The sequence below is a fragment of the Pleurodeles waltl genome, chromosome 2_1 (genome assembly GCF_031143425.1).
Source record: "Pleurodeles waltl isolate 20211129_DDA chromosome 2_1, aPleWal1.hap1.20221129, whole genome shotgun sequence".
NCBI classification, from domain to species: Eukaryota; Metazoa; Chordata; class Amphibia; order Caudata; family Salamandridae; genus Pleurodeles; species Pleurodeles waltl.
Window position 1 is genome coordinate 102,454,685 of NC_090438.1, and position 25,145 is coordinate 102,479,829.

Here is a 25,145-nt window from a genome sequence, read left to right on the forward strand (position 1 = left end):
TTTCTTTTAGTGATGTGTTGCTTGAATGAGAGGTCTATTTTGAGGGTGAATCTCAGAGATTTTGCATGGATTATCTGTTGGGGGGTGAAACACAGAAGGTTTAATTTGGAGAAGCAAGCAGCTTAAGGAAGCTAGTAGACATTGTCAGTTTGAGGCAAGATTTAGGTTTTTGCATGCAGCTGGTTGCAGATATTTTTAGGTAGAGTATTGATGGATCTTGTTGCTGCTGTTTGTAAGAATGGATCTGAGGGGTTTCATGTAGAGGTTAAAGATGATGGGAGAGAGGATGGAGCACTGGGGTGCTCAGCAGAAGGCTATGAGTGTTGGTGATCTTCTGCAACTTGCTATATGAGCTGTCACTTGTTGGTAAGGTAGGATGTGAACAACTATTTTAATATAGCGCATGAATGTCCCATGTGTGTTTTACGAGTGTTGATCAGAGTTGAGTGGTTGATTGTGCTGAAGGCTGCAAAGAAGCCAGAAAGGGTCAGGAGGCAGCAGTTGTTCCTGTTTTTAAGGAGAAGGGCTCTATCGACTACCGGGTGTGAGGCTGTCAATGTGCTACAACATGGCCTGAAGCCTCTCTGTTAGTCCTGTAGAAGATTATTCTTGCTTTCTTGTTGATTTTGGAAGGTGTGTAATAAGACAGAAGTTGGTGAAGTTGGCTAAGAGCACTATAGTGAAACTCTCTGTACTTACAGCAGTTAGTTATTTGAAGTTATTGTATAGAGATACATCCACCACCAACTGTCTAAAGTTCAAGAATGCCAATTACATTCCCTGTTACGTGAAACACAAGGAACCTAATTCTATCCCACGTGCTACCCCAACCTTATAAGCCAACCCATCAACTTTTCATAACAAACAAGAAACAAACCCCATAACAATTATCAAGTGCACATTTTCCCAACACAAATAAACTTAACAAAAATAATTAACCTATTACCACAGCAGTAAAACAACAAAAATGATTTCCAAACAAAACTTCCAAAACCCTAGGTTTTGTCAAAACTCTCCCAAACATATTCTTCCTTATCTAACCACGAGTCACCATTTCACTGCTCTTCTCACCTCCCCATTCAACATTACTCTCTCTTTCATTCACTCTCACATCACCCTAAACATTATTAAGCTCTGCTACATCCTGTGACACATCAGCATCTTCTCCTTTAAATCTATTATCACTTCCACACTGTGAATTACCTAACCACCAATACTTACTGCCTCTCTCATCTTGCATTGCTTCTTCTCATCATTTTCATTACCAGACTTAGCAATGGCAATGTAACTCTTATGACAAATGCTACCATCATCCAATTCAACGGTATTCTTCATCACATTCCTGATCCTAATAAGCTTGCCAAATCTACGCTCTCCTTTGGCTACTTTGTTGACATTTTTTACCCGAACCCAGTGCCCCACTTTTACATGCACGTCTTTGGTACCATACCTTTTATTCTTTTCCTGTGACTCTTCCTCACATCATCTATATCCCAATTCGCCTGTTTACTTCTCTGCATCCATCCCAGGTTAATTCTTGAAAAAGGAATCCTGCCTCTCATTAAATCAAACGGGCTTTGTCCAATAGTTTCATGCAGTGTCACTCTATACGCCCATAACATCCTCTTTAGTTCATTCTCCCAATCCTTTCTTCCTTTACTTGCCATTTGGATAATACCTTGAATCACTCTATTCATACGTTCTACCACAGAGTTTCCCCTGGGATGATTCAACTCCATGAATCTTTGTTCAATACCAGCTAATCTTACAAGTGTTTTCATCTCCTCTGACTTAAATTGCACCTCATTATCTGTTTATATGGTAGCTGGAAATCCCTCTCCCAAAAATACTTCCTCCAAAAACTCTATCACAATTTTAGTCCTGATCTTTTGCACAATTGCAAACTCAACCCACTTTGAACACATGCCAATCAACATGATTATGTATTTACGCATACCATCACTCCACGTAATTGGACCTATGATATCCAACGTTCCTTCTTCCCACGGCATATCAGGACAATCCAACAAAGACATGGGTGGATTTAACGTCTTTTGAGCCTTGTCGCTATTCACACAGTCCATAAACTCTCTTACATACCTCTCAATTTCCACATCTATTTTAGGCCACCAATACAAAACTTTGATGCCCCTTTTTGTACTAGCAATACCTGAATGTCCTTCGTGCCCAAAAGAGATAAGCATCTGCCTAATCCCAAATGGAGGAATAATTTTTCGCCCCCTACACACAAATATATCCTCCACACTCAATTCGTCTCTAATTTCCTACAATGCTCTAAATTCCACCTTGATTTTTATTTGCTTGTCCTCATTCGAACCATTCACTATTTTTACTTTTACCTCTTTCAACACTTCATCTTTAATGTATTCCAACATCCACTCTTCTTTTTGCATAGTACTCCCAGTGCCATCTGTAAATACTCCTGCAACACACCATTAATTTCATGGGTCCTGATCCACTTCTTTCAAAGGTAACGACATCCTGCTCAAAAAATCTGCAGTAACATTTTTACTCCTGGCACATATTGCACCTCATACAAAAAAACTTGCAGCATAATAGATAACCTAGCTATTCTTGCAGACGCTCTAGATAACCCTTCAGAGGTTAATAATTTTGTGAGGGGTTTATGATCTGATCTTAAAATGCATTTTTTCCCCCAAACTAATTTTCGAAAATTCTCTAACACCCATACACACGCTAAGGTTTCTCTTTCTATCACTGAATACTTTTCCTCTGTGGGAGACAATGAACTAGATGCAAATGCCATAACATGCTCTTCACCTTTCACATTATTTGTGTTGAAACACTTCCCAGCCCTTTGCTACTTGCATCAGTGGTAATCATTGAACATGCTCTAGGATCAAAACCTTGTAACACAGGATCATTAACAATCACATTTTGTATATCCTGAAAAGTTTTCTGGCAACTGTCATGCCATTCAAATTTGACTTTGTTCTTAAGTAGAGTTCTCATTTGATATGTTCTATGTGAAACTTTCTCTACAAATTTTGAATAGAATTCGGCTAACCCCTGAAAAGATCTTAATTCATCCTTTGGTTTAGTTAATGGTGCCTTCACGATTGGATCAAGTTTCTAGGGAGTGTTGTTTTTGCTTTGTGGAAGGAGAGCATAAAAGAAACATACAAGGTTTTGTGAGAACATCGGAACAGTTTACTGCATGCTGCTGAAATTTATGAGGACTTCTGCAGCAAGTGATCTGTAATTTTTTTTATTGCCAGTGCAGCAGTGCCGATACTTGTAAATATTATGCTGATAAACGTACTGTTTAAGGAGCGCAAGGACAGCAGTGCAATTTACCAACTGCTGATGTAAGGGCGTGAGTGCTCCTATTAGCTGTGCTCAGGGATGCACAGTACGCTGCAATACAAGCCCTAGTGCCCACAGAAACACTACGTTGGACAACGTTTGGTGGCCATCTTGGAAGATTTGGCTGCATATCATTGGCTACTATGAGGAGCCTGTCATACCGGGGCTTAATAAACGAATAGAAACCTCTGTGTGGTTTCTTCTTGTTTTCTTAGTATCGATTTCCACCTAGAAAAGGATATTCGTCTAAGATCTCAAGATTTTCATTTGGTATGTGATATTTGATGTTTTTTTTGTTTGTTTTTCAAGAATTTCATCGCCATTATTTACTGTCATGGTGAAGGTATTAGGAACAATTTTAGTAGTGGAAATTCTTTCATTTGCAACAATATGTCATCTAGTGGGAATTCAGCAAGTGCAAGCATGGTACATTCTCTTCATTTAAGCTCTCCAAAAGAGTTTTTGGCATCTCCTGGAGAACCGGCTGTACAATGGAATGAGTGGAAAGAATATTTTTTTAATTACATTGACAATTTGGAAGATTGTAATGGTACATTCACTGCAGGGAAGAAAAAGAGGATTCTCGTGCATTATCTAGGACCAGAAGGTTTACGTATATACAAACAAATACAAAAACCTGACAGAAGTGATAGTGTTTTTATGGATGCTATTCAAGATTTAAATGACCATTTTCACCTGCTGTTTGTATTGCGGTCACACGTCATGCATTTTCTCAGAGGAAACAGAAAAAGCATGAAGATATTGAAAGTTATGATTCGGTCCTAAAGCAATTGGCGAGTACTTGTAGATTTGGAAATTTGCATGATGAACTGGTACATGATCATATAGTGATGTATACAAAAAATAAAACTATACAAGAAAGGTTGTGGGTGGAGGGTGAGGCTAATCTGAAAGACATAATTGCCATGGTCAAAAAGGCAAAACTTTCAGAACGATGTGCCAAAGCTACGTTTGCACAGGACGGAGAGCAATAGAAGTACTGGGCAAAGTGTCTGATGAGAAGCAGAAGAAAGGACCTAGTGGAGGATGAGAAGCTGATATATGGAAAGATAAGAAGAAAATAGACAGTTCAGAATGAACAACATTCTCGTGTTTTCGGTGTGGAAGTACTACGCACTCAGTGAGATCTGAAGGGTGTCCGACTAAAACGGCCAAATGCTTATAATGTGGAACAGTAGGGCATTATGCTAGAGTGTGTAAAAAAAATATAGGAACAAAAGCTTCAGTAGTAAAGTTGCTTGTGTGAAAGAGAATAATGAAGAATTATCCGAGGACGGTGAAGAGGATAGAGGAAATACTAGGCAGTTAAGAAGAGGGAAAGTGGTTCTGTATATCGCAGGAAGGGGTTGCAATAAACCATTGTGTTGGGTATCTTTGGCAGAGTCACAATGCAGGTTGCAGCAGATTCGGAGTCTCCATACACTATTATTTCGGAGAACACATGGAGGAAGTATTTTGTTAATAGTATTGGAGACCAGTTGGAACCATCAGATATTAATCCTGAGAGTTTCACAGGCAATAGTATAGAAATGGTAGGATTTAGACATTTGGGCCCATATTTATAGTTTTTTAGCTCCACGTTTGCGTAATTTTTTGACGCAAAAGCGGCGCAAACTTACAAAATACAATTATATTTTGTAAGTTTGCACCCCTTTTGCATCAAAAAATTATGCAAATGCGGTGCTAAAAAAGTCTAAATATGGGCCTTGGTCTTTAGGTTTAAGCATAGGCAGTCTAAGGGTAAACTATACATAGCCAAGGATGTACCTTTTGTGTGTGGATGGAAGGACCAAGAGAACTTGAATATAATCTTAGATTCTAATAGTGAAGAACAGGTTTTGGTAGCTTGCGATGAGGAGGACACCAAGAATTGGGTGTTACAAGAATTTCCAGGAGTATTCCAAGGGAATGTGGGTCATTTGAAAGGATTCACGCATCGCATTAGACTCAAGGAAGGAGCCAAACCTATGATTCGCAAAGTGTGTAACATTCCATTTATTGTAAGAGAGGAAGTAAAAAAAGAATTAGAGAAGTTACTGGAATCTCAAATCATTAAACCAGTGGAAGCTTCTGAATTGGTTTCACCATTGGTGGTAGCACGGAAATCCAATGGTAAGACCAACTGTCTCCAGTTCAAGAATGTCGATAACATTCCCTCTCACGTCAAACACAAGGAACCTAATTCTATCCCACGCGCTACCCCAACCTTCTAATCCAAACCATCACTACAAGCACGGATGGTTTCCCGACCAGGGGAAGAACCTGACCTCTGTAAAGGAATATCCCTTGGCCTAAGGAGGCATTAATAATGTGGAGAAGGGGCATGAGGGCTTCTCTTTGAAGCAATTTGATGATAGAAGAAGGAAGGGCATCATCTTTAGAGGGGTTTGCCTTGAGAGAGTTCAGGATATTGGAGAGATCCACGTGCGAGACTGGATTGAAGGAGGTTCATTTAATGTTGATGCAGTGGGGAGTGGCTGGAAGTGAGGGGGCTGTAGACATGGTGATGATGTTGGATTTGATTTTATCAATCCACTTAGGAAAAACGAGGTTGATCTTGTATTTTTCAACTGAGCAGGGACTGTATGTTCTGAAAGAGATTTAGTTCAGTGTTTGACAGCCGTGAAGAGAGCTTTGCTTTGGTTGTTTGCCTGAATGATAGTGGTCATGTAGTAAGAGGCTTTAGCTTTGCTGATTAGAGTGGAGTGTTTTTGAGTAGGGTGAGGTCATCCAGGAGTTTTGATCTTTCTCATTTCTTCTCCTGTGTTGGTATGGTATGTTTTATTTTCTTCAAGCTCTTGAGTGTACTAAAGTGTACTAAAGTGTTGAGAGCTTTTGCTTAGTGGATCAGCATTTCAGTAGAACAGATCACAAATTGATTTTGTGGCAAAGTGACCATAGAAAAATACCTTTTTGTAGAAAATTGCCACACTTTTTGCTCTAGATGCTGTTGGTTATGACTTTGAAAGTGCACTGGAGCCTGCTAACCTGGCCCCAGTGCCAGCACTCTCTCCCCAAACTGGTAAAGGTAAATTGATATCCCATTTGTCAAGTACTTTAACCCCTTTATAGGTCTCTAGTATGTTGTATCAGTGGTACCCAGGGCATGGGTGTTAAAGGGGTCATCAAGGCATGAAGCACTGTTTGTGCCCACTGAGCGACCCAAGTAAACTACTGACAGCCGACCTGCCATTGCACAACATAGGAGCAGTGCATACTGTTCAAACTCGACTGTGCCCATACCTTGTGTGCTACATCCCCAGCACTGTCTTTAAGATATGTCAGTCACCCCTAAGGTAGGCCTCCTGACCCTGGAAGGCAAGGTGCACTATATTAAAAGTGCAGACATATAAGTACAAGTTTTTATGGATAACATAGGCAGGTGCCCAGGCAAACCCAGGGTTATCGGTTCCGTTATGGTACTGCAAAAATGGGTCATGTTTGGTATCAGACAACATGCCCTGTCACCCTTGATGTGAATCTTGTGTCGGGGGCAATGTGGCATGGACCCAGTAAGCAACTTTTGAGGTTTCCACCTGTGTTACCCCAGTTTTCCTGTGCTCTGGCTGTCAGCCCGCAGCTGCTGCTGCCAAGACTGGATTCTGTCCCCCTGGGCAGTCCTGTGAACACTCCCACGAATCAGGACAATGGCCTGGATGGGAAGGAGGTCACACCTCCCTCCCAGGAAGGCTAGTGGAGTGGCACATCAAGGCGGTGAGCTTCAAAGGGCACACCGCCTCTGATATGCAAGTAGGCTGTACCCCAGTAGAGGACTACACTGTCCCCTGCTTCCAGGCACATTTGCACATTTGCACCCGGGCAGGCATGAAACTTAGGTAGTCAGGAGGCATACACCCCCAGAAGACCAGCCAAACCTCCATGGTGGGCAGCTTGGTTTGCACAGCCGAGGAAGAGTCCTGTCATCTTTAAAAGTGGCAAAATAAAGGGTTATGGGTAGAAACGATGGTCACTTCAGGGGTGGATTAGCCGCTTGGGCTAGTAGCTCATTGTCTACGTGCACCCACAACCTTGATGACCCTAAATCTAGAATTTAAGGGGCTCCTCTGGCACCATAACCTCATATCTACAACAACTTGTGAAAAAAGGACAAGAAAAGACACACATTGATGGCCATAAGAGCCTGCATTAACAAAAGGAGTGATACCTTGAAACTGTGGCTACCTTCCTGGAACTGCTCAACTGCGACTTATCCTGGACCAAAGACTGCATCCCCCAGCATGAGGGAATCCTTTGTGAGCCAAAGGCAAGACCAGATTCCCTTGGACTAGTGGCACTAGTCCGATGTCCACTGCAGGTAATAAGCATCTACCAGATCCAAAGAATCGCTGGCCAGTGGGCCCTCCGAGGGATCGCCCAAAGACGGGCTGTCCAGTGGATTGTGGGAAGTGTAGTCCAGCTCCCTGCCAAGTTACATCCAGCTACCGTTTTCCACCAGACCTGCGGAAGGGGAGATAGCTTTTCATCCCCCTTACCACTGTCATGGCTTGTTCGTGGCTACTCTGGTCATCACTACCTTTACTTGATGCTGCAACACTTAAGGCACACTGCAATACCTTCAACCAACATCACCTGTGGCTCCATTGTCGAGCTTTTGCATCCGTTTTGTCACCCGCACCATCTCAGTGGTAAAACCAGCATCCTCAGATCCCCTTCAGCACCAAGGATAGCCAAGCACACCTCTGCACCCAAGACTCCTGAGCTAGGTGGAATTCTTCTACCTGGTGAATCCTGGTCCAAGGGCCCTCACAAGCTTGACCCCCACTGGGCTCCCATGAACTCAACCTGCAAGTCACCAAGTGTCACAATTACCATTTTTCAGCACTCGAAGCTCCTGCATTCAGCACCAAAGACAGCCAGACACTTCTGTATCCAGGCCCTACAAGCCAGGTAACATTGGTCCGACTGTCTTAGCTTGGACTTAGGTTTCTGAACTCACCTAGCAAGTGACAGAGTGTCACTACTGATTTTCCCCTTTGACTGCAATGATAAGGTTTGACAGCTTGTAAATGTGCTGATTTTATTTTCACTCTAAAATCCATAACTCCATTTATACATATCCGATTTACTTTGCTTTGGTGTCCAAATTTATATAGAAATCTGATTTATTTTCAGAAGTTTATATTAGATTTCTGTTGAGTAGTGTCAATTTCTTATCGTCCGTGTTGGTACTCTGAAATGCTTAACACATGTTCCTCTAGTAAAGCCTGACTGCTCCTTGCCACACTACCAGGACTGAGATAATGATTTATTATTGTGAATCCAAAGGACCATCTTTGCGATATTGTGAGAGTATTATGTAGTGAAGCCTAACCAGCATCATAGCATAATACTCCACTTTCGTACAGTGATGTTAGAATAATTATTTCTCATGATTTGAGGGCACCTATGATTGATGTCCTGGCATCTTTTTCTTCCTGTTATGGTTGTGTTGTAACACCCATAGAGGCAATCCATGTAAACCTTGAGCACTAATCTGTTATGTGTTACTTGTTTTAGGCTGTGTGATCTTGTAGGAGTGAGATGCGGTTCCAGAAGTGAGTTCTCCATGCCGTCCAAATACTGACATCTCTCAAAGCTGCACCGGTCCACAGGGGATGGATAAATATCCCCAGTGGGCTAGTTCCATCTTTTCCCAGGCGTGGATCCTGACACTGGGGATGTTAATCCCTTATCAGGGGGATTCTTGGATATATATATAATCACTTTGCACATTTTGAATGATTGCTACCAGACAATGCACTGATGCAGATTATCTTAATTGCTTGTTTTTGTGTATCATGAATCTCTACGCTGATATATGAGTTTCATATCTGGAATACATATGAAGATGTAGATTTTTGAATTTATCTTAACAGCCCTGAGGAAGTCTTGGATAAGACGAAACACGTCTTGTCTGCCCCCGACTGAACAGCAAGCTCTCTCTATAAATGTCATCAACAAAGAATGTGTTGTGTGACATACAGTAGAAACACCCAAACCAGTCATTCTAGTTTACTTCTCTTACTGTGAAAATGCAACCACTATATTCACTTCCGGGTGGTGTTAGGACACCAGCATTGAAGCAGACTCAAGGCACTATTGTCACTATAGGACTTATAGTTTGTGCTTATGTTATATTGTAGATGGAACTCAAATAAAATGTATTTATAAGTTATCTAAAGTAACATACTCAGCAATGGTGGTGCCATGAATGAGCCGCGACACAGCTCAGTTTGTGGTTCACTCCATATAAGTAATAAATGCCACAATATTATAATATGGTGCACCTTTATAGTCTACTGGACTACTTCTGATTGAGGCGTTTGCTTGGCATGCACATTCGGGTAATTGAATCACTTCTGCTTACATTTTTATTAGAGACGGCACATTACTTAGAGAGGGCAAATAACTTTACCCACGAGCGCACAGCTTGGACAAGTGAGAAAAGCTGGGATTTCAGCCCAAGCATCCTGGTTCTAGAGGTTGCATTGGACCACAACTTCTCTCTTTACCATTGGACATTTGTACAGTTGTTTGTACATACTCGTCTTTTTAGAATTTATTTAGCACTGCGCATTAACACAGAAGAATGTTAACACCACAGTTGAAGACACTGTAGTGGCAGAGGGCCAATAATGGCCATAAAAGAACTTAAGTACCAACATTCCAATGTTTATTTTTCCTTTCAACCTGGTTGATTTAGAACAGTTCTCCTTCTGTGGGTGGAATGGTCTGATCGCATTGCGGCCATTTTGCTTTGTGCTCTGATATTTGTTTGTTGCCCTCTCATCCAGTGCTTAATTTGTAACTAAAAACGTGCTGGTGTCCAAAGTTCTCCTCTGAAACACACGGCTGCTGCATGTAAATGTGCGAGCACTGAATACTGAGGCATCTTATTCCTAAAGTAATCTAAGTCACCTGCCCCTTCATCTCCCATATGCAGCTTTCTGCTTTCTCCCTTTGTGGTGCTTTTTCGTTTTTCTCGTCCTCTGTCTTTCCCATATGTGTTTTTTGCTCGAAGTAAACGCCTGATGCAGAAAACTAAATGCCGGCCCTCAAAAATAAGTGCTGGCGCCCCTCACCGGAAACAACTGGCTCAAATTAAGCACTGTCTGTAGCTGATGTGTGCCAGGCTCTGCTGCAAATGAGTCCTTAATGACAGTGTCTTATGAAGTATTTCACAGCTCATCCAGAGATTCAAGTGCATAAGAAATAGTGGGAACTCTGATCCTGAGTGAATGAAGAGGGGTAGGTCATAGGTGTGTCTAAAAGAAGAACATATTCCACGACTATTTTGTTGCCCTTTCACCTTCAGGTAAATGCAAATGAAATTCAATGCACACCTTAAATGAAAAATTAATGCAAGTTAAAATAACACATGAAATGCATTATTTATGTTAGGACATCTCAACTGGTTAATGCGGTCGCTGCAGACGTCTGTAACAATAGAGTAATAAAAGTGAATTCTGGTAGGTGCCCTGGGGAATAGTGTCATGTGTATGTTTATGACTATAAGGTCCCAGCCTTCGACTAAAAGCACTATGAAATGTACGTCATTATTTTAAAATGTTTCTTGAACCAGAGGGGGGTGAGTCATTGACAGTTGGAGACACTGAAGGATCGAGCAATGATCGAGCCTCGTTCAGTTCGAGGTTCTCTTGGAACTTGAAGCCCAAAACAAGCAGAGCTTTCACGTGCACCGTGACCTCATGAGCCAAGAATTAAAGGCAAAGCATTAACCTGTGATCTAAACCATGAGAAAGAAAAATATAACTATCTTATGGCTGATTTGCACAGTATGAAACCAGAAAATCTGGTCCTGAATTCCTGCTCGAATTGTGTCATCCTAAGCATATATTTTATTTCACAGTGCCTCTTTTTCTTCATTATTGCATGAGAGCCTTTTGAAAAACATGAGTTTAGAATGTGGCTTGTACAAAAAAACTCTCGTGTTTGATTTAATACACTATAATGTTGCACCATGTATAGTTACAATCTAGTCAGTGCTTAATTTGTGCTTGTTGTTTCCGGTGCTGAGCACTGGCAGTTATTTGTGAGGGCCGGGGCTTATTCTTCTGCCTTAAGCATTTGTTGCAAGCAAAAGGCACATATGAGAAAGACGGAAGATGGAAAAACTAAAAAGCGTCATAAAGGGAGAAAGTAGAAAGTTGCAGGATGAGCTGAAGGGGCAGGGGTTGCCGTAAATGGATTGAAGAGGCCCGAGATGGCTTCAGGATTACGCTGCCTCAGTATTCAATGCTGGGAGATTTAATTACAGCAGCCTCGTGTTTAAGAGAAGGGTTTTGAGCACCGGTACCTCTTTATTTACAAATTAAGCACTGAATCTAGGCCATATTTAGAGTGCACGTGTCAATTGACTTGCCTCTTAGTTCACCAATGACTTTGCTGCCAGTTCACAGGGACATAAGTGTCTATAAGTTCCTGATTAACTATCAGTTTTAATACATGTGTCTCAAAGCAGTGATATATTCGGATGTACTAAGGTGAAATGCTTCCACATGTTTGACATATATATTTTGTAATTTAAAGTGGCTTTAACATATTTTTACATGATGTTAGTTGCACTATTTACATGCCATACATTTTCATGGTTTGGCTTGTGCACTGACTCTTGAGACCAAGGCAGACCTCTGCCTGGACTCAGCTCTGATTCTACTTTCCTTGTGAATTGTGTTGGCTCATCCTCCTTTGTATTAAGCACGTTATGAGACGGGCTACTGCATCCAAAAAACATTTAAAGCAACAGGAGGCTTTGTTTTTTTCTTTGCTTCTCGTGCCTTATGGCGTCAAGCTACCTCGGCCCTACACAGCCCACTTGCAAGGTGCCCATAAAAGACTCAGGCCCCCATTGGGAACTGTGGAAATCCTTGGTGGAATTCAGCTCCGCACAATTATAAAAGGTCTGGTGTTCCTGCACATGGATTTACTGGGTAGCAAAACAACAAACTTTTATAGGCTGGAAAATGCAGCAGGTAATATCACTTTGGGAAAAGCCTGCCTTGCAGCAAGGACCTTTCTATAAACTCTGCCCAAACCTCAGAAAAACTTAGGGGAGCATTACAGGCTCTCCCTTGTGGGCCAACATTCTCCACTCCTTCCTTCAACCTACGTACCCCTTCCGGTTAACGCACATTTACCACTGCCTCCTGCTCAGGTTTACCACCTGCTCAGAGCAGTTGCTAAATATGCGTGTTAAATATCAAAGAAAAGGGATTACCATGCAGAATACCACCTGGTAAATACGGCTCCTCACAAAAAAACTATTTCTTGGGGTTTAACTCATAACTGCAAAGTACTGATGGGTTTACTGCAAAGTACCACTCCCCCATTACCGTGTAATTTGTAATCAGGGCCATGGTGGGCTATTTAAAGTCCTTAAGGGATAGATCAAAAGGGGTAAGAGGCCCTGTTATCATGTCCTGCCACCACCACAAAACCTTATTTTTATTCCTTGCCAATGGAAAACTTGTGTTGTTAATGCCACCATCATGTCTAGATTCAACCATGCCAATGATTCTTTGTTGGACTTCCTGAGTCAGCTATTTACAAGTGGCTAGGTGTTCAGAATATGGCAGCATGACTTGTCATGTATTTCAGGAAATTGGATCGGTTCTCCAAGGCTTGCCGGAAGCTACATTGGGTGTGTGTTTCCAGAAGGATATTAAGAAGGGCTCCTGCTTTTATCTTATTTGTTACTTTGACATTTCTGTTTGTATTTATCCATATTTATTGTTTTTGATCATTTTATCTGTATCTATCCATATTTATTTTCTGCTTAGTGTAAAAAATGAAGCAGCAATGGATATAATTTCATTTATTTAACCAACAAATGTTTACTCATGTTTGAATGTCCAGTTAGTTTCAGCAATTTACAGTACAATGAAGTCATTTGAAACCATTTACAGTGTAGAGCCAGTTAAACAGCATTACTGCTGCAATTATTTAAGCTTCATTAGGAAATCTTTACAATTGTTTTATCTCCCCTACCTGTCAATCTGCATAGCTATTGACCTAGCACTCATGATTGACAGAAGTGGGAATTCTCCAAATGAAAAGCTATATTCCTTGTTTATCCATATTTAAAAAAAATCCAGACATGAAAAAATATGTTTTTATCTCTGTATATATCTCCAAAAATCAGAAAAAGCGCAAAACGGAAGCCTTAATTATAAGGCATTCCACTTTTTTCTCAGAGCTTATTATGAAACAAGGCCTGTGTTGCTTATGCGATGAAACGGTTGAACCACATAGTGGGACTGGAGTTGTAGGGCACTGACATGGCATGTCTATTAGGCATGCTGCCATGGTACAGAGACTTTAATTTGCAGACTTGAATGGCTGTTCTGGGTTTGATGTTGGCACAACAATGCATTGCTGTTCACTGGATGTCGGCAAGGACTCCTGAGATCAAGCGGTGGGCTTCAGACATCTTGGAGTGCGCACTCGCTGATGAGCAGGATATAAGACACCCAACAGGACGAGAGGGTGGCAGATGAATTGTTGATGTGGGGAGACCTGCTTTGCATGATCAATGAAATGCCTGAGGACCTCACATAGGTAGGCAGAGTGCCGTTCCTGCAGGTGAGAGGGTTACGGCATGCGTATAAGCTCTATGGCGTGAAGGGATCTAGGATGCAGACATGGACTATTGTGTATAGTGAGGACGTAGTTTACGTCTATGAGGAATTGCATTTGGAGGGGTGGGGGCACATCTGCTCAGAAGCAAAAATATGATTGTCTAATGTTTCAAAATTGACCAACCATGGTTTAAAAAATAACAATTATCTTTTACTGGATGTGACACTTTCTGTGCTGCAGGCATCAGATCAGAATTAAAAGCATGGACGTTGTTATTATAACATATGTTATTAAGAGGCATGATTTATGTTCGAGTGACCTCTTTGCAGAATAATGCTCATCAGTCACACATTCTTTGTGTCCTGGAGCTTGAAGGAACACTTGCATCCTTTGCATGCTAGAACAGCATTCATTTGCTAAGTTTTTTAAGGCAATTAGCCAGTTTGCCTTTTCTTTAGGTCTGGTGGATGTAGCTCGTGATCTCATATGAAGCCTGCTCAACGTGGTGTGCTAACAAAACCTTTTTATTTTGATTTAGAATAGCGCAGTTTCCAGGCAGAGTAAATTAACAGACGTTAATACTGCCATCTGTTTGGCACTCATTTATTCGACCTCAGGAGGAATGGAAGATGCATTAGGAATCAGACCTGAGATTTGCCAGTCCTACATACCAAAATCAGGTATGCTAACTAACCAATTAGGCTCAATATTCTGTTACCTATACAGTTTGTGGTCTCAAATAAGCATATGTTGGATGGTCCCAATCGGCAGACTGAAAATATACCTTTGGGCAACAGTTATACAGAAGGGTGTTTCTAAAGTTTGAATTAAAAATAGTTCATGAGCTCATTGTCATTTCACAGAAGTCATTTTCAGGAAATTGGCCGAAGGGCCATCAGCTTGTAATAACTTTGCAAAACCTTGTTCTAAAGTGCTTTGTATGGAAATATGAAGAAGCTGTTTTTTAGTTGTCATATTAATCATTGTCCTTTTTAAAGATCTTTGTCAATAGACTATAAACATTGCCCACTAAAACATGTCTATTGTTATCCTATCATGTTTGATTACTATGTTTAAAATGTGCAGTTTGTCACTCCATTTTCTTGTATTGGCTTTAAGAATAGCTCCGCCCCCTTGCTTGAAGTGTTACATCCACCTCCAATGGCTAACCTGTTAACTCACCCACCCCGATGTTCAAGTCTAGTTGCACCCCTGGCCCACAGTGGGATATAAGTAAAACATACTAATAGCCATTTGTTTGTGACCTCTACTACTATCTAAAACTAAACTTCAGGTTAATGGCTATTCCTGTTTTTGTTGATACAGCCACCTTCTGTCTTTAGTCATGTTAAAGGCACCTTGAGAGTATACACTTTGTAGCCATACCTAGTTGACAACTACATTTTCCAGCCAGACTCACTGGAGTGCTCGAGTTGTGCTCTACCGCTGCTGGAGAAGGGGGTCATATTCCCCAGGGCGGCGCTGCTTGCAGCACTTTCCTGGCGCATTAGGACCGCCAGCACCGCCTGAACTACGTGTTGACGAAAACTGGCAGTGCAGGCGGTCCGACCGCAGTGCTACCACCGCGGTCGTAATGTGACGGTCCAAGTGCTACCGCCGGGGTCATAATGAGGCCCCTAGGTTCTTGGTAAATTTATCACTTACATTTATGCTTTTTGCATAACATGCAGACAGCCTGTCAGTTCACACAGGGGTCAGGCAACACACTTTGCTTGTCAAAATAAGGGTTTCATGAGCTCCCCCGCACACAATAAGATGGTGCACAGCCACATCGCTCTTGGTAGGCTTAACAGCCTGGGCGCTGCTGCTACAGTGAACCTGTGTGTCTCCTGATGCGCATGTCGTTTTGCTTGGCAGCTGTCCTAGTATGGTGGCCCCCACACTCTGCAGATGAGCCGGTCCTGGGATGTTAGTTGTGCCGTTATAATTGGTTTACACACTTGCCACATACTGAGCCGGCCCCTGGGAGAATTCAGCACCACATGTGATTGACGCTTGTCTGTCACGTCCAATGGTTATCCACCTTGGATTTTGCAGCCAAAAGAGATCCTGATGGCCCGCAGGTCATGGCAATTTACTCAAGTGAGAACAATTAGATATGATTTAAATAACCCCTTCTCCAGCACCCTCTTTACCTCCAGGCTGGCAGAGATGGGTATGTCACAGGTGAGTCACTGTGACGGTCCTAGTGAGTCTTACAACTAGACACTATTTTGTCCTTGAACTATATTCTCTGTGTTTTTTTATTATTATGTATTTTTTTGAGCTACGCGCTTCCTGCTAGATTTACCTGCAGCACATCGCAGTCCTCTGCCCAGCCTTAAGGGGCTCAAACACGACTCTAGTAGGGTAAGCCATTTCCTCCACCGGCATTTGCAAATGCAATATAGGAACTTATATGTTCCCTATGTAGGTGTGAGATTGTGCAATGCTGTCACATGTGTTCACTTGTTTGCCTGTTTTATAATTTTGCACACATCACAGTGGAGCAATGTACTCCCCCACTATTTGTTCATCATTGACATAAAGTTATTAGCCTTTAATATCAATAGAGGTATCTTAATTGGTGGCATTGATATTGAGCTGTCATCTAATTCTACAGGTCGGATTTCCCTGTACCACAATAGTTACAGCTGCCACAACACTATCAGATTTGGTATTTACAGTCACATACATCTTGCTTCCCAATCATGTGTCATTTGGTCCTGATGAATTGCCTAAGATCCGGTTGGACCAAACAGGGCAAGAAACATGTTGCCCCGATCCACATTTTGTGAGCTGTGAGGCTCGTTGTCTCCTAGCACTGCCACCGCTTGCTTTTAGCCATGTCAAGTGGACCATCATATTAAATTACAGAGCGTTACCCGTAGACATTTTTAATGGACAAACCTCACTACCCTACACATTTTATCCCCTCACTTACATTCATCATCACAGCATTTTCTCACTGAAGATCTTCGGCAAAGAGCCCGCCCCCCAGGTGCCCGTCAAGCATCTCATCGCGGCTCAGACAAGGAGCAGCCGGATGAGCAAGCATTACACGCATCAGGGTGAGTGAGGGCTCTCACTTCTGATCTTTTGGATCCTCTAATCCAGTTGATCAGCCTCCCTTCTGACTGACAGCCCCAGCTGATTTTCCCCCAACCACTTTTTTTAGAAACAGCATAAACTTCTATTAACTACAGTGAGATCCTCGCATGTGCAATCCCCACCCACACTCTGTTGTTCCCCTCTTAGTTCTTCCCTCTGTTTTGAGTGGCACCTCCCCTTCCTGTCAGAATTAAGGGGTGGGTCACAACCCAGAAAGATTTGTGTTTGCTCCCTCTGCTACCCGTCTTTGATTTTATCTTTTAATTTATAGGGTACACATACCAACATAAATCCTTGTTAAAATGATTCTTTTGACGTTTTTGGAAGCTTTCAAGAATGCATATTTGCAATATGCTGCAATTTCGTTTTTTAATGAATAGGTTGTTAAAATGGTTTTGAGGTTTTAATTTTCTGTAAATTGAATAATAAAAATAAACCATATTTCATTGACTGCCAATTAAACTGCAAAGTACCACAAGCAACATAAGGAATAAACAAAACACATTATTTGACTGGGGGAACTCTGGCCAGGGTCGTGAGGTCAGGTCAATGTTATAAATAATAGAAGACTCACAGACCATTCTTAAATTCAGCAATGATAATAAAACTCTACCTGGAATACCTCAGTGCCCAGTTTTTAGAAGTTTGCTTTGACTATAAGTAAATGTACAGGGTGGCACACATTGGGGAAACTTCAGCTGGATCCTAGGTGGGTCTCAGCTGCCCATGTGCCGGGTTTCATCAAGCGTGTCTGGTGGACTGTGTGGGTACCACAGAACAGCAGTGCTCGCTTACACTATAAGTGATGGCCAGCAGTCAAATGTACAAAAATGTAGTGCAGTAATTGCACAGGCAAATGATTTGCAATGTTGCGGGCACAATTATCGCATTAATCTGAGGTTCAGACCCCTAGTATGTCCAGTCAAGTAAGAATTAACTGTCTCCACCTCAAATCCTCCCACCAGCTCAAACCATAATATTCTTTATTCTGCATTGCTGTGGCAACACATTCCATGAAGACATTCCCATTAAAGATGCAAACATCTTCTTTCCCATAAAAACAAACAAAACCATAAGGACTTATTTTCAATCACTTATACTTGTCACATGTAAAGAATAACTCAAAAAAGAATGATGTGTCTGCACTTGACAATCTCTTCTTGGTCAAAGAGCAACATCATTCTTCTCTATCGCTCTAGTGAAAATGTTCCCTGAAAATTGCTTCTTGGGAAACTTCCAAGGGGTAGCATTGAGTCACCTTCCTAACACTCTCCACACCTCCGCCTTCCATTACAGCCGTGTGCCTGTATGCCCTAACAGCACTTTTCGGAGCCAAACATTTTGATTCTGCCTTCCTAGTTGCCAGTCCTGACATGGCGTGCACTTAGTCATTCGTGTGGTACTTCCTAGTAAAAGACCCAGACATTCATTCAGGACTGTGGATACTTCTCTTTCATCACCTCAACCTTTTCATGAACGCTACCCACCCTATTATCCTTTCACCCTACTTTGCCCATCCACCAGGGACACACCTTTGAGCATCTTAGCAACCAAAAAGGTGTTTTATCAGTCACAGACTGTGGAGTAGGTCTGTAGTTCCATGCCTTTTCTTTCCACTCCATGCTACCATGGGTGATCTACATTACACACTTTCACAACACATGGTTAAAGCGCACTATAAAACCATTCTTGCTGGGATGGACAATGCAGTCATGTGGTTCTTGGTAACATGCATCTTCACATATTCGTCTTTGCATTTGGATGTAAATTGTGATCTATTGTCAGTCACCACACATTCTGGGTATCCTTCCCTGGCAAAAACGTCCACCATGACGTCTATCAGTGCCACTGTTGTGATGCAATTCACAGATTTGACTTTCACCCATTTTGAATAATAATTAGTCATCACTAGGGCATGCTTTCTAGTCATCCCTTTCCTTAAAATGGTCCCTAATATGCATTTCAATGTTTTTGCATGCAGTACACTTGGAACAACAGTGGCCTCCTAGTCCTGTGAGTTATGTCACTCATGGTGCACGGCACTCGTTTTCTGATAAATCGTTCATTCTGCTGATCCGTGCTTGCCCATAAGATATCTCACCCTGCTTTCCTTTTCATAGAGGATATCCCCCTTGACCTCCATGGAATTGGACTATCAATCTTTCCCTCAAGCCATTTGGCACCACCAACCAGTTGGTTCTGGACAAAACACCATCAACCACTGCTAACTCAGACTAAACCAACTTGTAAGGACTCAACAGCTTTTCTTCATCCCTGCCTCTAGCAAATCCTTCTCCCACAAACTCCATAGGTTACTATGATCTTGTACTTTATTACCTGTCATTTCTCTTCAGTAAATACACGAAAACAACTATCCTCACTCTAGCTACCAATCTTCCTTAACTGTGCTAACATGTTCACACACCAAGGGCAAACTTGAAGAAAAAATCCACATTAATGTGACAATATCCTGGTACATACAATAAGATAAGTGTGTATTATTTTAGGTAATGCATCCATTTCACTAAATGCAGAGTGGCCTTACCACCACATTTGGTAGTAAATATATCCATTAATGGTGTATGGCTTGAACCTATCTCAAACTCAGAGCTTCAGACAAAGGTTTAAAGTGCTTGCCTGCCCACCTGCATACTAATGCCTCGATTTAAATCACTGAATAGCTGCATCCCATTTCTTCTCATGCACTAAAAGGGTTTCCATCCTATATACATTGGCAGCTGTTTCTGATATTGTCCTGTCCCTGGGATAGCAAAGCCACCATCTGACAAAAATCACTTCTTTGTTGTCCGGAAGGCATCTTCACAATCTTCAGTCCAGTCAAACCTTTCATTCTTTTTCACTATCAGCCTAAGCCTTATCAGAAAACTGATCAGCAAATTTTGCATAGTATTCCACCGTTCCCAAGAAGGGGCACACTTGCTCCTTGATCTTTGGTGATGGAGCTTGCTCAGTGGTCTTCACAAACTTGAACTTTGGTTTTATACCATCACTCAAAACCGCATGACCCAAATATTCTACATCTGTACAATTGTCCACACTTTCTCCACACCCACTGTCACACCAAACTTCTTCAAGATTCTTTCCTCAACATAATATCATGTTCTTTGCAATCTTTTTCCGACACCAAAATAGCATTCTGGAAGTACATGAACTATGCTCCACCCTCAAATAATCTTTGCATCACACATTGAAAAATAGCTGACACAGAAGCTAAGCCAAGTGACACCCTCTCTAATACACATGCAGTTTTTTGTGTAACAAAAGAGTAGGCTGAGATTTACTAAGCCTGTCCATTGTCCTTGTACCTTGCAAGGCGACACAAAGACAATGTAAAGGCTTCAGTGAGATTTACAAATCCACACAAGGGGAAATATGCGCTGCCTTGTGTGACTTCGTAAAGAAAAGCAATGCAACGCAGCAGTTTTGCTTCGTTATGTTACATTTCAAGTTGGTAGGGGTTCAATGGGTGGAGCATGGGCGTTCCTGTGTATCCACCCACAGATCTGATGCTATGCCAGATTTACAAAGGTTTGTAAACCTGGGGTTGGGCCAGATCAGCAAGCTCTCAGAGGATGGTGTAACAAGAAGACATTTGTTTCTTCTTATTATTATTTCCTCTTTCCATACCTGTTGCATTCTGAATCGCTCATCGAAAGAGCAAGCTGGTTCTTTAGATTGTTTTTGTGCAGAAAGGGATTGCTTCCTGCACAAAACAATCCTGCCTGTAGTGCATGCACCCTCTCAGCATGGTGCAACGGTGCCCGCCTTGGCACTAGGTAGCACAGAGTGGGCTGGCCCTAGGAGAGAGCAGAAGTGGGCCAAATCTTGGTAGATCTGGTGCATTTCTGCTCTCTCCCTTTGACAGAATGCAGCACATCAACTTTGCAGCTCTGCATCATATAAAACATTAGTAAATATGCTCTGTAAGGTGTTTGAAGAACATTTGTTTTTTAATCTGTGTAGGAAGTTGGCTCTGTATGTGCTATTTCAAAGTAAGGAATAGCATGCACAGAGTCCAAGGGTTCCCCTTAGAGGTAAAATAGTGGTAAAAAGAGATAATACTAATGCTCTATTTTGTGGTAGTGTGGTCGAGCAGTAGGCTTATCCAAGGAGTAGTGTTAAGCATTTGTTGTACATACACATAGACAATAAATGAGGTACACACACTCAGAGACAAATCCAGCCAATAGGTTTTGTTATAGAAAAATATATTTTCTGAGTTTATTTTAAGAACCACAGGTTCAAATTTAACATGTAATATCTTGTTTGAAAGGTATTGCAGGTAAGTACATTAGGAACTTTGAATCATTTCAATTGCATGTATACTTTTCAAGTTATTCACAAATAGCTATTTTAAAAGTGGACACTGCAATTTTCACAGTTCCTGGGGGAGGTAAGTTTTTGTTAGTTTTACCAGGTAAGTAAGACACTTACAGGGTTCAGTTCTTGGTCCAAGGTAGCCCACCGTTGGGGGTTCAGAGCGACCCCAAAGTTACCACACCAGCAGCTCAGGGCCGGTCAGGTGCAGAGTTCAAAGTGGTGCCCAAAACGCATAGGCTTCAATGGAGAGAAGGGGGTGCCCCGGTTCCAGTCTGCCAGCAGGTAAGTACCCGCGTCTTCGGAGGGCAGACCAGGGGGGTTTTGTAGGGCACCGGGGGGGACACAAGCCCACACAGAAATTTCACCCTCAGCGGCGCGGGGGCGGCCGGGTGCAGTGTTAGAACAAGCGTCGGGTTCGCAATGGAAGTCAATGAGAGATCAAGGGATCTCTTCAGCGCTGCAGGCAGGCAAGGGGGGGCTTCCTCGGGGAAACCTCCACTTGGGCAAGGGAGAGGGACTCCTGGGGGTCACTTCTGCAGTGAAAGTCCGGTCCTTCAGGTCCTGGGGGCTGCGGGTGCAGGGTCTTTTCCAGGCGTCGGGACTTAGGTTTCAGAGAGTCGCGGTCAGGGGAAGCCTCGGGATTCCCTCTGCAGGCGGCGCTGTGGGGGCTCAGGGGGGGACAGGTTTTGGTACTCACAGTCGTAGAGTAGTCCGGGGGTCCTCCCTGAGGTGTTGGTTCTCCACCAGCCGAGTCGGGGTCGCCGGGTGCAGTGTTGCAAGTCTCACGCTTCTTGCGGGGAGATTGCAGGGTTCTTTGAAGCTGCTCCTTTGGATAAAGTTGCAGTCTTTTTGGAGCAGGTCCGCTGTCCTCGGGAGTTTCTTGTCGTCGTCGAAGCAGGGCAGTCCTCAGAGGATTCAGAGGTCGCTGGTCCCTTTGGAAGGCGTCGCTGGAGCAGAGTTCTTTGGAAGGCAGGAGACAGGCCGGTGAGTTTCTGGAGCCAAGGCAGTTGTTGTCTTCTGGTCTTCCTCTGCAGGGGTTTTCAGCTAGGCAGTCCTTCTTCTTGTTGTTGCAGGAATCTAATTTTCTAGGGTTCAGGGTAGCCCTTAAATACTAAATGTAAGGGCGTGTTTAGGTCTGGGGGGTTAGTAGCCAATGGCTACTAGCCCTGAGGGTGGGTACACCCTCTTTGTGCCTCCTCCCAAGGGGAGGGGGTCACAATCCTAACCCTATTGGGGGAATCCTCCATCTGCAAGATGGAGGATTTCTAAAAGTTAGAGTCACCTCAGCTCAGGACACCTTAGGGGCTGTCCTGACTGGCCAGTGACTCCTCCTTGTTGCTTTCTTTGTTCCCTCCAGCCTTGCCGCCAAAAGTGGGGGCCGTGGCCGGAGGGGGCGGGCAACTCCACTAAGCTGGAGTGCCCTGCTGGGCTGTGACAAAGGGGTGAGCCTTTGAGGCTCACCGCCAGGTGTTACAGCTCCTGCCTGGGGGAGGTGTTAGCATCTCCACCCAGTGCAGGCTTTGTTACTGGCCTCAGAGTGACAAAGGCACTCTCCCCATGGGGCCAGCAACATGTCTCTAGTGTGGCAGGCTGCTGGAACTAGTCAGCCTACACAGACAGTCGGTTAAGTTTCAGGGGGCACCTCTAAGGTGCCCTCTGGGGTGTATTTTGCAATAAAATGTACACTGGCATCAGTGTGCATTTATTGTGCTGAGAAGTTTGATACCAAACTTCCCAGTTTTCAGTGTAGCCATTATGGTGCTGTGGAGTTCGTGCAAAACAGACTCCCAGACCATATACTCTTATGGCTACCCTGCACTTACAATGTCTAAGGTTTTGCTTAGACACTGTAGGGGCACAGTGCTCATGCACTGGTACCCTCACCTATGGTATAGTGCACCCTGCCTTAGGGCTGTAAGGCCTGCTAGAGGGGTGTCTTACCTATACTGCATAGGCAGTGAGAGGCTGGCATGGCACCCTGAGGGGAGTGCCATGTCGACTTACTCGTTTTGTTCTCACTAGCACACACAAGCTGGCAAGCAGTGTGTCTGTGCTGAGTGAGAGGTCTCCAGGGTGGCATAAGACATGCTGCAGCCCTTAGAGACCTTCCTTGGCATCAGGGCCCTTGGCACTAGAAGTACCAGTTACAAGGGACTTATCTGGATGCCAGGGTCTGCCAATTGTGGATACAAAAGTACAGGTTAGGGAAAGAACACTGGTGCTGGGGCCTGGTTAGCAGGCCTCAGCACACTTTCAATTGTAAACATAGCATCAGCAAAGGCAAAAAGTCAGGGGGCAACCATGCCAAGGAGGCATTTCCTTACAATCTGATAATAGGCATTCGACAGGGGTAAGTGGTGAATACATTGGCTTCTTCGACCATTGCCAGCCTCTCACTATAATGTTGAGCAAATGGTGCATATTGACCCAAATGCATTTATTCAACTGTCTCGGGTCAATGCAGATACACACTTTGCCAGTTACTTCTCTCAACAAAATCAAGGACTCAACCATTGAGATGATTCGAATGGTTCAATAACACCATTTTGCAGATTCCTTAGTTTATGAACATATGGGTAACCGCTTTGTTCAACACAATGCCTGAGAAAAACCTCTCAACCACCCCAGGCTTTTAGTAAATACTTCATAGAATATTCCTTCCACATTCCCACCACATTTCAGCAGCTAACAGGGCGATTCACATTCAGAGTTGTTCATTCTTGCCTTTGTTCACACTCCCCACGCACCATTGTATCTTTCTACGCGACACATAATTTCCCACGTGCCTTTCTCTCTCTAAATACAAATTCTGCATCAAAACAACATATCGCTTGTATTCTGACACCACAGTAGCCTGGACAAATCTCCACTTTGCATAGTTTTGCACCTTTGATAAAGAAATGTTTTAAAGAAACGATCACTGTGTACTGAGAGCTTGAGTGTACCCTTATTTTGTTTCCTTTCTGTTCGCTTCCATTTTACATGATGGGGGTGGGGACTGTACGGCTGTAACACACTGTGCACTGAATCACCCTTCATTATCCTCACTTTTGTCTTTTTCTTTCTTGTTTTATTAAGCTCACTTTTGAAACAACAAACCTTAACAGCAGGACAATTGCTTCATATGTCAAGATGCTTTGCATTAAACATTTCAATGTATTATTCAATTCAACTTTAGACTCTATTTTTTTCAACAGCCATTTCCACATCACTTCTTTTGCTCCCAATCACCACACTCACAGAATATGTCCCCCATGTTTGTCTGTCCTACTATTTTTATCCTTACAGTTCAAATCTCATAGGTACAACAAGGTCTACTTGGTCCCTTGTTATCTCTTCATGTGTGTTTCTGAATCTACACAACAAATCTCAAGTTTCTAATACCTTCACATATTGTTCAGTGCTTCCCCTGGCAGCTGCTCTCTCGAGAAACATTTAGGTTCAACTACTAAACTTACCTTTGTTTTGGAATTATCCTCAGTGCACACAAACCACACTTACACTCACCATCTTCCTATTCCATATCACCATCACTCAGTGTTTTGTTTATTAGGTGTGTGCAGCTGTTTCAAAACTTTCCTATCTTCTACACCAAAATTGTTTGCCAGTATTGCTAACTTTCGTTTAGATATAAATATATCACCTCACTTCCAGATATCTTTTTCAATCCTCCCAGCACATAGACAATTCTACAGGAGATAGTGGGAAAATCAACATAAGTACGA